General features: G+C 40.6%; 3 long non-coding RNA genes across 6 annotated transcripts; 1 reads left to right on the forward strand and 2 right to left on the reverse strand.

The window, feature by feature from the left end:
• Positions 1–762: 762 nt before the first annotated feature.
• Positions 763–2,540, forward strand: LOC311128154. Its single transcript, XR_014613184.1, has 3 exons — positions 763–1,650; positions 1,896–2,114; positions 2,209–2,540. It is a non-coding gene; the product is annotated as an uncharacterized lncRNA (long non-coding RNA).
• Positions 2,541–2,591: 51 nt separating this feature from the next.
• On the reverse strand, positions 2,592–6,059 carry LOC311128155. Of its 3 annotated transcripts, none has more exons than XR_014613185.1 (5): positions 5,975–6,059; positions 5,562–5,875; positions 4,880–5,016; positions 3,477–3,691; positions 2,592–3,401 (listed from the first exon to the last, which is right to left on the reverse strand). It is a non-coding gene; the product is annotated as an uncharacterized lncRNA (long non-coding RNA). The 3 variants fall into 3 exon arrangements; XR_014613187.1 differs by adding an exon at positions 5,246–5,415 and having other exon boundaries at positions 2,592–3,691; XR_014613186.1 differs by having other exon boundaries at positions 2,592–3,691.
• A 3,501-nt stretch (positions 6,060–9,560) lies between these two features.
• On the reverse strand, positions 9,561–13,651 carry LOC311128157. 2 transcript variants are annotated; one of them, XR_014613189.1, is made up of 7 exons: positions 13,585–13,651; positions 13,360–13,479; positions 12,939–13,235; positions 12,770–12,849; positions 12,443–12,495; positions 9,724–9,760; positions 9,561–9,646 (listed from the first exon to the last, which is right to left on the reverse strand). It is a non-coding gene; the product is annotated as an uncharacterized lncRNA (long non-coding RNA). The 2 variants fall into 2 exon arrangements; XR_014613190.1 differs by having other exon boundaries at positions 12,939–13,245.
• Between the last annotated feature and the right edge of the window lie 3,136 nt (positions 13,652–16,787).

Raw genomic sequence — 16,787 nt, forward strand, 5'->3', positions numbered from 1 at the left:
CTTGCCTATTGTCCTGTAGCCCATCCCAGCCTTGTGCAGGTCTACAATTTTATCCCTGATGTCCTTACACAGCTCTCTGGTCTTGGCCATTGTGGAGAGGTTGGAGTCTGTTTGATTGAATGTGTGGACAGGTGTATTTTATACAGGTAACGAGTTAAAACAGGTGCAGTTAATACAATGTAATGAGTGGAGAACAGGAGGGCTTCTTAAAGAAATAACTAACAGGTCTGTGAGAGCCGGAATTCTTACTGGTTGGTAGGTGATCAAATACTTATGTTATGCAATAAAATGCAAATTAATTACTTAAAAATCATACAATGTGATTTTCTGGATTTTTGTTTTAGATTCCGTCTCTCACAGTTTAAGTACGGTGGCCGGGAAGTGCAAAGCAACATTACAAAGAATGAAACACTTTTACAAAGCTCGAGACAAATTAACATTTTGGAAAACAAATTAACATTTTATAAAACAAATTAACATTTTAGAAAACAAATTAACATTTTAGAAAACAAATTTACAGTTTAGAAAACAAATTTACATTTTAGAAAACAAATTTACATTTTACAAAACAAATTAACATTTTAGAAAACAAATTAACATTTTAGAAAACAAATTAACATTTTAGAAAACAAATTAACAAGACGCAAAACACTTTTACCAGTCCCGAAACAAATTTACAGATGACAGATTCTTCACGGAAAAGGAATGTACCACATACCGGAAGTGATGAGCGTGGTCTTTTTGTGTTGTTGTTGTGGAGTTTATGGCGTCAAATAAGTTTATGGTGACCGCCCGAACATGGACTGCGGCCGAGGGATGTTTTGCCCGTTTTGTGTCAAACACATGAACAGCTTAACGCGGTTTTGCTTTACGTGTGGTCGGTGTTTGGAGTTTTTAAAGGACGCGGACCAGACGGAAACACCAGACATACTGCATCATTGCGTTCAATATTTTAACGAGGGTCACTCGTACGCTGTAATCGTGGACATGATGTCAAGTCAACACGGTGTAAACATCAGCTTGAGGACTCTTAAAAGTCAACTGAACGAAGCCGGGTTGTACCGCAGAAAGGATTATTCCTCGCCAAACGCTGTGAGTAACGCCATCAGATTTGAACTTCGTGGACCTGGACAACTATTTGGTTACCGCACGATGTGGCAAGTACTTAAACAAAAGTACAATCTTCGAGTGAAGATTGAGAGATGATGTGATGAATTTGCTCTGGGAGCTTAATCCTCGAGGGTGTGAGAGCAGAGCACGCAGAAGGTTTACAAGAAGAACCTACCACTCAATGGGACCTAACTATATGTGGCACGCAGATGGTTATGACAAACTTAAGCCATTCGGTTTGGCCATTTCGGGATGCATAGATGGATTTTCACGTAAAGTATTGTGGCTTCAATGTGGACCAACAAATAATAACCCAACAGTGATTGCTCACTATTTCATGTCATGTGTGCGAAACCTTGGTGTCATCCCCATGAGACTGAGGACTGATTGCGGCACTGAGAACGGCATAATGGCTGCAATTCAATGTACCCTACGCCACCATCACAGTGACTACTACTCTGGAGCGTCCAGCCACATGTACGGCTCATCTATAAATAACCAGCGTATTGAGTCCTGGTGGTCTATATTTAGAAAGGGAAGGTGAGTTGTCTTCATAAAGGGTCATTGCATCTTTTGGTCATTCGATTTTCTTCTCAGGAACTATTAATGAAAAACGAGCACAATAATTATCAATACAAATTTGTAAAGCAAATCCTGCCCGTCAGGAAAAGTAGCTGTTCCTGAAAAGAAAATCGAATGACCAAAAGATGCACAGACCATACATTTCATTATAACTAACCTTTATTATTTATAGTATAACTAAACATTTGTATCCATTTCTATAGGTCTCAGTTCTGGATGGAGTTATTTGCCGACCTTAGAGATGCCGGATACTTCAACGGGAGTCATGAGCATCAATGCCTATTGAGATATTGCTTTGGTGATGTTATTCAGAAGGACTTGGATGAGTGTGTGAGACTGTGGAACAGCCACAGGATTCGCCCTTCCAGAACAGCAGCATGTCCAGGAGGAGTGCCCAATGAACTCTACTACTTACCACACAGGTGATACATTGGTGATAATAAACAGATAAAAGCATTAATGTAACGTTTTAGCTTAAATGAAAATAAATGTAATTATGTATTCTATTTAACATAGGTTTGGCTCCAGAGACTGCGGATTTCAAAGTGAACAAGCTGAACTGGATGCCCTTCCTGAGGCTAGCCTGTCAATGACTCCTTGTGGGGACCCAAACATGCAGGAGTACTTGGACTTTGCCATGGAACACAATCAGTTACAGAAGCCAGACAACTGGGAGTCTGCATCCGAACAGTACATGAAACTAAAAGAAATGGCTCGGCTATGAAATGATCAAAAAGGGAGGGTTTTTTGTAGTGGTGGAATACTGCTGTCTGTCTGAACACAATATTTATGAATCTGTCACCCAAAGCTTAATTGTTTTTAAGTGTGAAGTAAATTAATCAAAAATAGTAATCAGTATTTATTACACTTTTGTAATATTGAAAGTAATGGATCTAAAACATTTTCAAAATGTTTACTGTGAGAAAAGAACATGCTCACATACAGTAACATTATAAAAACAACTTTGGCAACTGCACTTTAAAAGTGCACCTTTAATATGGTTGGGCATCAAGAACCAATTCCTACTTGGAATAGTTTAAAGAATTACGATTCCATCGGAATTGTTTCTTTATTGGAATCGTTTTGGAGGATTGGGTTTCAAATCTGATCATGGGTTCCAAATTTAACATGCGCAAGTTTTGGTTTCTGTAGCGGCCAGGTGCTTGTTGTGTTGCAGCCATGGAGCACAGTAAGCGGTGCTCTACTGTGGCTTTATTTTACATTGAAAAAGCCCCGTCAAACTGCAACCCACCTTTGAATCAAAATAAAACTTTCCTCTTATTTGTGAAATAAGCATGTGACCCGTTTCAACTCCACCACTCAAAGAATCGGAATCGAGAATCGATAAGAACCGGAATCAAAAGGAAGAATCGGACTTGGAATCAGAATCGTTAAAATCTAAATGATGCCCAACCCTAACCTTTAACAACAACTTTTGAAGAGTCTTAACTCTAGGGGTCATCCATCATATAGCTTAGAAACAGCCGAATCCTGGACTATTTTGAATTCCAAAGTCCATTTGTGACTTAAACAAAGTGTATGAGTCTAGGAGTGGTAATTTCAAGAAGTTGAACATGTATTTGCCATTGGGAACGCAGAGTCCTCCAGGAACTCTATTTGTGGCAGTGGTTCCAAGCCATATGGGGGAAGTGAAGACAGCCCAGTAGCAAACATCAAAACATCTTCCACAGACACAGCAGCCTGGCCTTCTGCAAAGAAAAACAATTCAGATACATCACTGCCATGTGTTTTCTTAACTAGTTATAAAAAACAAACTAACAAACCTTCACAATCAAGGAGATAGTCTGCCCAGTAGGCCATGGTTTGACTTTCTTTAAGTCTTCGATTACTCCCCGAAGGACTGAGGTCAGGTTTGAAGAGTCTCTCAAGTTCAAAAGCAGTGAGTCGCATTTCAGAGTGGCACATGACAGGGGCCAGCAAAGTAGGGTGTTGCTGTAGTGCAGTCAAAAACTCCAGGGTTGAAAGACCATCTCTGAATCTACAGAGTGAACACAAACATTGTTTCACTGCTGTGTAGTGCCAATTGAATTTAAAATTATCTAAAGAAAACTATTAAATATTCTCTTCTCTACAATTACTATCCACCTTAACATTGTTGAAAATTGATTTCAAAAACCCTATTTTTGCATTGCACATTAAACGTTAATTGTTACAATCTGTAAGTATAACACACAGTAACAAAAGACTGGAATGACACAGACGGATGGGTGGCTTGAGCACTCACACGATGCCTTCAGAAAGTCTACACACCCATTGCACTTTTTCACAACTTTGTTTCGTTATAGATTTCAATTTAAAATAGTAATATTAATCTTTTTCCTCATCAGCCTACACACAATACATCATAATGACAAAGCAAAAACAAGTTTTTAGAAATTGTAGCAAATTTAATAAAAATTAAAAACTGGAATATCACATTCGCACAAGTTAATTAACCATTTTCTCAGTACACTATTGAAGCACCTTTCGAAGTAATTCCAGCCTGGATTCCTCGTGTATGAAGCTACAGGCTTTACACACAACATCACCACACTCTTTATATCTGATTTTCAGGGACATTTACAAGAGATACTAAAACCTCTCTGCATGTCAGGATCTCTATGAGAACTGAGGGCAGAAATAGATCCATATGTAAATGACACTGCTACAGTATGGAGCAGGTGGTTGGATAAACAGCAGCAAGTCATCAAGGGTTTGATGGGTAAAGTGAGCCTCAAACCATCACTCTGCTGCCAGATGTGCAGCAGAGGTGGATGGATCACTTTAAGGGGTAACTGGACTGATTTTCCTCTATGGAAGAGTTAGTCAGGAGGAGAAACCTAAGATCTAATTTCTGTTTTTGCTTTGTCATTATGATGTATTGTGTGTAGATTGATGAGGAAAAGGATTTAAATATATTTTAAATTGAATCTATAAAGGTGTGCAGACTTAATGAAGGCACTGTAGTTTGACACAATGAAGTGACATCACATATCCGTTGAAATACACTAAGGTACAAATTCTGATTAAGGACAAATTGATAACAGATATACATACTTGCATAAACCAAAGATGGGGACCATGAGGCATTTCAAACAAAAAATTCATACATAAATAAATAAAAATCTAATCACTACAAATATCATCTTAACTGTCAATTACAGATGAGTTGCGGTCAATGATATACCATTGGAGGTAGTCTGACACGATTTCTTTCTTTTCTTCCACAGTAGCCACATGTCTCAGACAGCCTGCTGTCTGTAACATTGTGCTGTGTCTCATCATACATTCTTGCAGAGCATCCAATGAAGCAGCATTCTCAATCTGAAAGATATGAAAATGGGCAAAAACACCCCAGTCAATAACTGCATGCACTGTATCTCCTTGCCTATTTTTTTAATAACGTACATAGCAAGGTGTAATCTTACACTATCAAAAACTAATAAATTAATTAAATATATTCCGCACGTGATATAGGAAGTAAACATTGTCTCAAAAACACTGCAGTAAGTATGAAAAACTCTGCCCTACCATACCCTTATGCTATTCTCACCTCTTGCAAAGCTTTCCCTATTTCTTCATCAGTTATTAAATTATTTGTTGCTTTGAATGAAGGCTGGCCTGCAAGATAATGTACAAGATCTTCTGACAGGAAATGGGGTCCTGGACCTCCATGCACAACAATCATCTTTCCTGCCAAGTAGTATTCATCCTCCCTAACAGCTGTGAATGAATTCATATTCCAAAATTAAAACAATGCATTACTGTATATACTGTAATATGCAAGCATATGTCATGTGATATATATGGTCAATGAGCATTAACCAACCATTAGTAGCCTATAGTACACATCCAACCAATATGCATACCCTTTGCATTGTAGACCAAGAACCGATGTCCTTCTGGTCCATCAAAAATGGGCCGGTCTTTTAGGTGTTTCATCAGTAGAGTTAAAAACTCTCGTCTTGGACCACCAGTGTCAATTCCCTCTTCCAGAACACCAGTATCATCAGTAAATTTCACCAGCATGTCACAGGTTTCAGAATATGTTGTACGCTTGAAACCTCTGACTGCCCCATCCCAAACATTAGCCCTTGAGATGTTAAACCGGCTGACTTTTTTATGATCAATAGGAAGAGACAGGTTTGCTACGATGTCAGGTAATGCAATGTCCGTCTCCTCCCTGTAATGACAAAAAGTTTATTCATTTGTGGATATTCCAGATATACAAGAACTATTGTACAGTGAAAAAACTGGAGTGCTATAGTCAAAAGCATATTACATTGCTGTGTGTTGGAAATTCTTCACATTGACAGCAACCGGCTCTTCGTCCTCCTGCTCAACATTTGGTGAATACAGGTCTGTGAAAATTAGACAGCGCCGGAAGAAGATGGCTGCCGTTTTACAGCCCTCTAACCAATTGTACTACTATCTGTGTTTTTCCGCGTTATTTGTAATTTATTTTGTACATAATGTTTCTGCCATCGTCTCTTATAACCAAAGAGAGCTTCTGGATATCAGGACAGCGATTACTCACCTCGCGTTGGACGAAGACTTTTTCTTCAACGAGGCGTTCGCGAAGGATATTCTACAGACTCCCGACAAGGCCCAGATCCCCGTCATTCGCGTGAGGAAGAGACGGAGATATCGTGGACGCAGATCCGGGTGCCTTGTAAGGATCCGACGGCGAACAAGTAAACTGCCTCTCCCATCAATCCTATTGGCCAATGTTCAATCTTTTGAGAATAAAATTGACGATTTAAGATTACGGTTATCCTACCAACGGGACATTAAAAACTGTAATATCTTATGTTTCACGGAGTCGTGGCTGAACGACAACAATGACAACATTCAGCTAGCAGGCTATACGCTACATCGACAGGACAGAACGGCAGACTCCTGTAAGACAAGGGGTGGCGGTCTCTGTATATTTGTAAACAACAGCTGGTGCACAAAATCAAATACTAAGGAAGTCTCGAGGTTTTGCTCGCCTGAGGTAGAGTATCTTATGATAAGCTGTAGACCACACTATTTACCAAGAGAGTTTTCATCTATATTTTTCATAGCTGTCTATTTACCACCACAAACCAATGCTGGCATTAAGATTGCACTGAATGAGTTGTACAAGGCCATTAATCAACAGGAAAACGCTCATCCAGATGCAGCGCTCCTAGTAGCCGGGGACTTTAATGCAGGGAAACTTAAATCCGTTCTACCTCATTTCTACCAGCATGTGAAATGTGCAACCAGAGGGGAAAAAACTCTAGACCACCTTTACTCCACACACAGAGACGCATACAAAGCTCTCCCTCGCCCTCCATTTGGCAAATCTGACCATAACTCTATCCTCCTGATTCCTGCTTATAAGCAAAAACTGAAGCAGGAAGCACCAGTGATTCGGCTAATAAAAAAGTGGTCAGATGACGCTGATGCTAAGCTACAGGACTGTTTTGCTAGCACAGACTGGAACATGTTCCGGGATTCTTTAGACAGCATTGAGGAGTACACCACATCAGTCACTGGCTTCATCAATAAGTGCATCGATGATGTCGTCCCCACAGTGACCGTACGTACATACCCCAACCAGAAGCCATGGATTACAGGAAACATCCGCACTGAGCTAAAGGGTAGAGCTGCCGCTTTCAAGGAACGGGACTCTAACCCGGACGCTTACAAGAAATCCTGCTATGACCTCCGACGAACCATCAAACAGGCAAAGAGTCAATACAGGTCTAAGATTGAATCATACTACACTGGCTCTGACGCTCGTCGGATGTGGCAGGGCTTGAAAACTATTACAGACTACAAAGGGAAGCACAGCCGCGAGCTGCCCAGTGACACAAGCCTACCAGACGAGCTAAACCACTTCTATGCTCGCTTCGAGGCAAGCAACACTGAAGCATGCATGAGAGCACCAGCTGTTCCGGACGACTATGTGATCACGCTCTCCGTAGCCGATGTGAGTAAGACTTTTAAGCAGGTCAACATTCACAAGGCCGCAGGGCCAGACGGATTACCAGGACGTGTACTCCGAGCATGTGCTGACCAACTGGCAAGTGTCTTCACTGACATTTTCAACATGTCCCTGACTGAGTCTGTAATACCAACATGTTTCAAGCAGACCACCATAGTCCCCGTGCCCAAGAACTCTAAGATAACCTGCCTAAATGACTACCGACCCGTAGCACTGACGTCTGTAGCCATGAAGTGCTTTGAAAGACTGGTCATGGCTCACATCAACAGCATAATCCCAGAAACCCTAGACCCACTCCAATTTGCATACCGCCCCAACAGATCCACAGATGATGCAATCTCTATCGCACTCCACACTGCCCTTTCCCACCTGGACAAGAGGAACACCTACGTGAGAATGTTATTCATTGACTACAGCTCAGCATTCAACACCATAGTGCCCTCTAAGCTCATCACTAAGCTAAGGATCCTGGGACTAAACACCTCCCTCTGCAACTGGATCCTGGACTTCCTGACTGGCCGCCCCCAGGTGGTAAGGGTAGGTAACAACACATCTGCCACACTGATCCTCAACACGGGGGCCCCTCAGGGGTGCGTGCTCAGTCCCCTCCTGTACTCTCTGTTCACCCATGACTGCATGGCCAGGCACGACTCCAACACCATCATTAAGTTTGCCGACGACACAACAGTGGTAGGCCTGATCACCGACAACGATGAGACAGCCTATAGGGAGGAGGTCAGAGATCTGGCCGTGTGGTGCCAGGACAACAACCTCTCCCTCAACGTGACCAAGACAAAGGAGATGATTGTGGACTACAGGAAAAAAAAGAGGACTGAGCACGCCCCCATTCTCATCGACGGGGCTGTAGTGGAACAGGTTGAGAGCTTCAAGTTCCTTGGTGTCCACATCACCAACGAACTATCATGGTCCAAACACACCAAGACAGTCGTGAAGAGGGCATGACAAAGCCTATTCCCCCTCAGGAGACTAAAAAGATTTGGCATGGGTCCTCAGATCCTCAAAAAATTCTACAGCTGCACCATCGAGAGCATCCTGACTGGTTGCATCACCACCTGGTATGGCAACTGCTTGGCCTCTGACCGCAAGGCACTACAGAGGGTAGTGCGTACGGCCCAGTACATCACTGGGGCAAAGCTCCCTGCCATCCAGGACCTCTATACCAGGCGGTGTCAGAGGAAGGCCCTCAAAATTGTCAAAGACTCCAGCCACCCTAGTCATAGACTGTTCTCTCTGCTACCGCACGGCAAGCGGTACCGGAGTGCCAAGTCTAGGTCCAAAAGACTTCTCAACAGCTTCTACCCCCAAGCCATAAGACTCCTGAACAGCTAATCATGGCTACCCGGACTATTTGCACTGCCCCCCCACCCCATCCTTTTTACGCTGCTGCTACTCTGTTAAGTATTTATGCATAGTCACTTTAACTCTACCCACATGTACATATTACCTCAACTACCTCAACTAGCCGGTGCCCCCCACATTGACAATGCAACGGTATCCCCCTGTATATATAGCCTCCCTACTGTCACTTTATTTTACTGTATATACAGCCTCCCTACTGTCACTTTATTTTACTTCTGTTCTTTTTTTCTCAACACTTTTTTGTTGTTGTTTTATTCTTACTTTTTTGTTTAAAATAAATGCACTGTTGGTTAAGGGCTGTAAGTAAGCATTTCACTGTAATGTCTGCACCTGTTGTATTCGGCGCATGTGACCAATACAATTTGATTTGATTTGATTTGATTTGATTTGATTTGATTTGATTTGATTTACTGTTGGGAAATTGCCATTTCCATGTTAAAACATCTTACAAACAAAAATGTCTTCCCCATGTAATCAGTTCAATACATTTAAATTATGTCAGTCATTATCTTTTTTTTTTTTTTTTACTTACCTGTAGCAAGACATTTTTTCTGGATTTGCTTCCGGTGGATCCAGATCCTCAGCATCAGATATTACTATCTGAAAAAATATTAAAATGTCTGAAAAAACAACACTGAAAGCAAGAAATGTCATGCTGCCACAGTCTGCCTTATTACCTGTCCTGGCTGAATTGTTGATTGTCCTGGTGCATCTCTGAAACATGATAAAACATATTAAAATGATTAGCTTCATGATAAAGGCTATAATGTAGCTTTGAGTAGCATGTAGTAGTAGAGGGAACAGAAAGATGTATTAAAAAAAAAGATTATTTTGAGAACATGTGGATAGGAGTGCTTCCTGGACTCAAATCTGAGTTAGTTTGAGTTTCTTTTTTAATGGAAAAGGTATAAAATAAAAGAAAGCTCAAACTACTATTTTTTAACTATTAAAATGCTTGTATTGCAAGTGGCCAAGCCATACAGAACCAATTTAAAAGAACTTTAATGCGTTTTTGCATCTAGCCTTCGTCAGCGAGTCAAACAGATGAAATGAGAGACAATGGGTATTTTCTAGTGTCCAAGGTGTTCTGGGCTAGAGTGGGTGTTGTAGACATCTTAAAACTAGTAGGTGTCCTTCAGGCCTACAATAGTCAAATCATGTAAACATTATGTATATGGATGTGTCCCATGTTTCCTATTGGTGGATTACCACTAGAAAAAACCCAGTGTCTCTCATTACATCTATTTGACTCTGTGACAAAGGCTAGATGCCGAAACGTGTTGGAGTTCTTTAAGTTGGTTCTGGATGACCGTGCCACTTCAGTAAAGGCCTATAGTACCTATGCAGGATCGACAGTGATGTGGGACATATGAATGGACAGTGGATACCCCCCACTTCATTCTCACGTGCTTTTTAAAATGGTTTGGTTAATTTTTGTTTATTCAACTGCAAGAGCAACTGTATTTCAGTGGGTTTATTCTGTAAAGCTCTGCTCACACAGGCAGCTGTGGGTCCTTTAGGTAGAGAGCGAGGGGGCACCGCAGTCAGTTACAGAAACAGCTGATAGCATGTAGCAACGTTGAGCTTATGTGCTGCAATATAAATGTACAGTGGGGAAAAAATAGTATTTAGTCAGCCACCAATTGTGCAAGTTCTCCCACTTAAAAAGATGAGAGAGGCCTGTAATTTTCATCATAGGTACACGTCAACTATGACAGACAAAATGAGAAAAAAAATCCTGAAAATCACATTGTAGGATTTTTTATGAATTTATTTGCAAATTATGGTGGAAAATAAGTATTTGGTCAATAACAAAAGTTTCTCAATACTTTGTTATATACCCTTTGTTGGCAATGACACAGGTCAAACGTTTTATGTAAGTCTTCACAAGGTTTTCACACACTGTTGCTGGTATTTTGGCCTATTCCTCCATGCCGATCTCCTCTAGAGCAGTGATGTTTTGGGGCTGTCGCTGGGCAACACGGACTTTCAACTCCCTCCAAAGATTTTCTATGGGGTTGAGATCTGGAGACTGGCTAGGCCACTCCAGGACCCTGAAATGCTTCTTACGAAGCCACTCCTTCGTTGCCCGGGAGGTGTGTTTGGGATCATTGTCATGCTGAAAGACCCAGCCACGTTTCATCTTCAATGCCCTTGCTGATGGAAGGAGGTTTTCACTCAAAATCTCACGATACATGGCCCCATTAATTCTTTCCTTTACACGGATCAGTTGTCCTGGTCCCTTTGCACAAAAACACCTCCAAAGCATGTTGTTTCCACCCCCATGCTTCACAGTAGGTATGGTGTTCTTTGGATGCAACTCAGCATTCTTTGTCCTCCAAACACGACGAGTTGAGTTTTTACCAAAAAGTTATATTTTGGTTTCATCTGACCATATGACATTCTCCCAATCCTCTTCTAGATCATCCAAATGCACTCTAGCAAACTTCAGATGGGCCTGGACATGTACTGGCTTAAGCAGGGGGACATATCTGGCAATACAGGATTTGAGTCCCTGGCGGCGTAGTGTGTTACTGATGGTAGGCTTTGTTACTTTGGTCCCAGCTCTCTGCAGGTCATTCACTAGGTCCCCCCGTGTGGTTCTGGGATTTTTGCTCACCGTTCTTGTGATCATTTTGACCCCACGGGGTGAGATCTTGCGTGGAGCCCCAGATCGAGGGAGATTATCAGTGGTCTTGTATGTCTTCCATTTCCTAATAATTGCTCCCACAGTTGATTTCTTCAAACCAAGCTGCTTACCTATTGCAGATTCAGTCTTCCCAGCCTGGTGCAGGTCTACAATTTTGTTTCTGGTGTCCTTTGACAGCTCTTTGGTCTTGGCCATAGTGGAGTTTGGAGTTTGACTGTTTGAGGTTGTGGACAGGTGTCTTTTATACTGATAACAAGTTCAAACAGGTGCCATTAATACAGGTAATGAGTGGAGGACAGAGGAGCCTCTTAAAGAATAAGTTACAGGTCTGTGAGAGCCAGAAATCTTGCTTGTTTGTAGGTGACCAAATACTTATTTTCCACCATAATTTGCAAATACATTCATTAAAAATCCTACAATGTGATTTTCTGGATTTTTTTTTCTCAATTTGTCTGTCATAGTTGACGTGTACCTATGATGAAAATTACAGGCCTCTCTCATCTTTTTAAGTGGGAGAACTTGCACAATTGGTGGCTGACTAAATACTTTTTTCCCCCACTGTATGTATAATGTGTATGTGAATAAGTAGTGAAATATCTGCTAGTAGTTTTATCATTTTTGTGAGTTAAATAAAAAAAAAGGTGAAATTGCACTTTACCTGGTAGTGAAAGCACTGTAGCCCAACAAAATATGAATTATTATTGCACGTGTGAAAATTCCTTTGTGTCCAAGTGTGCAACACCTACCTTTAATCGTCCAGCTTGTGTTTGGGAGTACTTCGATTTTGTGGTTCAAAAACCTGAGAGGAAACGGATAAAATGATCAACAACTTTCAACAGGTTCCATTATTTTTCCATTACCACATACAGTATATATCAATGCTGAATGGTTGTCTGTGTTACTGTATAATAGTTACTGCAAAATAATCAAAACAAGCCTTTTTCCACTAAAATATTGACCAGGACATTGATTTTATGCTTAAAATCCAATTTACATCTAATTAATAAATTATATGAAAATGAATAAATACAAACATACATAATTATTTTTGAAAAGAGAAATAACTGATGTACCAAAGTGTCAGCACGATTGAGTTCAGCTGTGCTCCTTGTTGTGATGACAATTTCAGAATCAGAGTCTGAGGTATCATCCACTGAAAAAAATAATTCAAACAACCATTATCTATCCTCCAGCAGAGTATCTAAATATGTAAAAATATTGAATCATGAGATATCCACTAACCTCTTTTATAGTGTTTTTCTAGGCAAATGAAAAAAGTGATCCTGGAATATGCCTTTCCTATTTCCTTTTTATATTCTGCCAATTTGAATGGCCTTTCTGACCCAGGCACATGAACCACCTCTGAGCAGTCTGGATACAAAAGGACATAAGGTCCTTCGTGCATGTCCTTGTTAAATGTTGTCATTTTCTGGACAGCTTGTTTCAGTAGATCAGGTGCTGCTACCTCTGGGTCTGTAAATAACGGTAGTGTTTTCCCTCTTAGAGGTTTTAAATCAGTTCCACTTGGCACCATCAATCCTACGTTTATCTAGTAAAATAACAAAGATATCATTAATGTATACATAGGTAAAATAAATATACACAAACACACAAATACATATAGAGCATTGCAAAATTGTATAGGACGGTCAGTACACCTTACCTGGACGTGTTCTTTCTTTAGGCCTATATCTTCCTTTTGGCCCATAGTTAAAAGACTGTCGTTCTTTTGATTTCGAGCTTCTGTACTCCATGAACTGTTTGTATGATGGGCATGGTTGTTCTGCAGAAATGGACAGAGTTCCGAAACAGAAAGTTAGAAGCCGCTCAAAAAATCATTAGCGTTACTGTCCTTAGATAGCTAGCGTTTTGGTTTTGCTAAACTTACTTTGCATAGCACTGTCCGGCTGTCGAGACGTCCCCTGTGTTTCCAATGTTTCCGTCTTGTCCGCGTCTTTAAAAACTCCAAACACCGACCACACGTAAAGCAAAACCGCGTTAAGCTGCTCATGTGTTTGCCACAAAACATCCCTCGGCCGCAGTCCATGTTCGGGCGGTCACCATAAACTTATTTGACGCCATAAACTCCACAACAACAACACGAAAAGACCACGCTCATCACTTCCGTGTCACTTCCGGTATGTGGAACATTCCCTTTCCGTGAAGAATCTGTCATTTGTAAATTTGTTTCGGGACTGGTAAAAGTGTTTTGCGTCTTGTTAATTTGTTTTCTAAAATGTAAATTTGTTTTATAAAATGTTAATTTGTTTTATAAAATGTTAATTTGTTTTCCAAAATGTAAATTTGTTTTCCAAAATGTAAATTTGTCTCGAGCTTTGTAAAAGTGTTTCATTCTTTGTAATGTTGCTTTGCACTTCCCGGACACTGTATTTAAGTGTACCTATGATAAAAATAACAGACCTCTACATGCTTTGTAAGTAGGAAAACCTGCAAAATCGGCAGTGTATCAAATACTTGTTCTACCCACTGTATATGTATATATATACAGTGCCCTCCACAATTATTGGCACCCCTGTTTAAGATGTGGTCGAGGACTTCCAAAAATTCTCCTTTTTTTTTAAACAACATAGAACCCAAATGCAAAAAAAATAAAAATCACACATTTAGAAGAAAAAAAAACTTGAAATCATGTGTCCCACAATTATTGGCACCCCTGATGTTAATACTTTGTACAACCCCCTTTTGCCAACAAGACAGCACTTAATCTCCTCCTATAACATTTCACAAGATTGAAGAACACAGAGAGAGGGATCTTTGACCATTCTTCTTTGCACAATCTTTCTAGATCATCCAGTGTCTTGGGTCCTCTCTTATGCACTCTCCTCTTTAGCTCGCCCCACAGGTTTTCGATTGGGTTGAGGTCTGGGGACTGAGATGGCCATGGGAGGACCTTGAGTTTGTGACTGCTGAACCATTTTTGTGTAGATTTTGCCACATGTTTTGGATCATTATCCTGCTGAAAGACCCAATGACGACCCATCTTCAGCTTTCTGGCAGAGGCCATCAGGTTTTTATTTAAAATGTCCTGGTAGTTCAAAGCGTTCATAATGCCATGCACCCTAACAAGGTTCCCAGGGCCTTTGGAAGAGAAACAGGCCCACAGCATCACAGATCCTCCACCATACTTCACGGTGGGCATGAGGTGCTTTTCGGCATACTCATCTTTTGTTTTACGCCAGACCCACTTAGAGTGTTTGTTGCCAAAAAGCTCAATCTTAGTCTCATCTGACCAAAGCACACGATCCCAGTTGAAGTCCCAGTGCCGCTTAGCAAACTCCAGACGTTTACATTTGTGAGTGTTAGTGAGAAAAGGCTTTTTCCTTGCATGCCTCCCAAACAGCTTGTTGGCATGTAGAGAGCGTCTGATGGTTGTTTTGGAGACTTTGTGACCCCAAGATGCCACTCTTTGATGCAATTATGTGACAGTGAGCTTAGGACTTTTTTTTACTTCACTTACCATCCTCCTCACTGTGCGTTGTGGCAAGATAAACTTGGGACCTCTTCCAGCCTTGTTTGTCACTGTTCCAGTTGTTTTAAACTTCTTAATGATTCCTCTGACTGTAGATACGGGCAAGTTAAGGCGAGTGGCTATTTTCTTGTAGCCATTGCCTGACTTATGAAGGTCGACACAAATCTGCCTTACTTGAATGGTGTGTTCTCTTGTCTTTGCCATGTTGACGAATGGGTAAGAGAATTAGGCCTCTGTGTCACGTCATATTTATACCCCAGGGAAACAGGAAGTCATGAATTACTAATTAAAAGTTCCTAGATGCCCTGACCAACTTTAGTAACTACAGAAAAATATATATATAAAAAAAAACAATTAACATTTTCAGCGGAATTGTTAGGGGTGCCAATAATTGTGGGACACAAGATTTCAAGTTTTTTTTTTTCTAAATGTGTGATTTTTTTTTTACCACCAATGTAATGTACTTAAATAAAAGGTTGGATTTTTCTCTTTTTTTGCATTTGGTTCTATGTTGTTTAAAAAAAAGGAGAATTTTTGGAAGTCCTCGACCACATCTTAAACAGGGGTGCCAATAATAGTGGAGGGCACTGTATATATATATATATATATATATATATATATATATATATATATATATATATATATATATATATATATATATATATATATATATCATTTAAAAAGGCTTATTGATCATTAGAATACCCTTTTGCAATTATGTTAGCACAGCTGAAAACTGTTGTGCTGATTAAAGAAGCAATAAAACTGGCCTTATTGAGACTAGTTGAGTATCTGGAGCATCAGCAATTGTGGGTTCGATTACAGGCGCAAAATGGCCAAATGCAAATAACTTTCTTCTGAAACTCGTCAGTCTATTCTTGTTCTGAGAAATGAAAGCTATTCCATGCGAGAAATTGCCAATAAACTGAAGATCTCGTACAACGCTGTGTACTACTCCCTTCACAGAACAGCGTAAACTGGCTCTAACCAGAATAGAAAGAGGAGTGGGAGGCCCCGGTGCACAATTGAGCAAGAGGACAAATACATTAGAGTGTCTAGTTTGAGAAACAGACGCCTCACATGTCCTCAACTGGCAGCTTCATTAAATAGCACCTGCAAAACACAAATCTCAATGTCAACAGTGAAGAGGTGACTCCAGGATGCTGACCTTCTAGGCAGAGTTGCAAAGAAAAAGCCATATATCAGACTGGTCAATAAAAAGAAAAGATTAAGATGGGCAAAAGAACACTAACACTGGACAGAGGAAGATTGGAAAAAAGTGTTATGGACGAAGTTTGAGGTGTTCGGATCACAATGAAGAACATTTGTGAGTCACAGACCAAATGAAAAGATGCTGGAGGAGTGCTTGATGCCATCTGTCAAGCATGGTGGAGGCAATGTGATGGTCTGGGGGTGCTTTGGTGGTGGTAAAGTGGGAGATTTGTACAGGGTTAAAGGGATCTTGAAGAAGCAATTTCCTCCTACACAGGACAATGACCCAAAGCACAGCTCCAAACTATGCAATAACTATTTATGGAAGAAGCAGTCAGCTGGTATTCTGTCTATAATGGAGTGGCCAGCACAGTCACCGGATCTCAACC

Source organism: Coregonus lavaretus (genome assembly GCF_964263955.1).
Source record: "Coregonus lavaretus genome assembly, chromosome: 4".
NCBI classification, from domain to species: Eukaryota; Metazoa; Chordata; class Actinopteri; order Salmoniformes; family Salmonidae; genus Coregonus; species Coregonus lavaretus.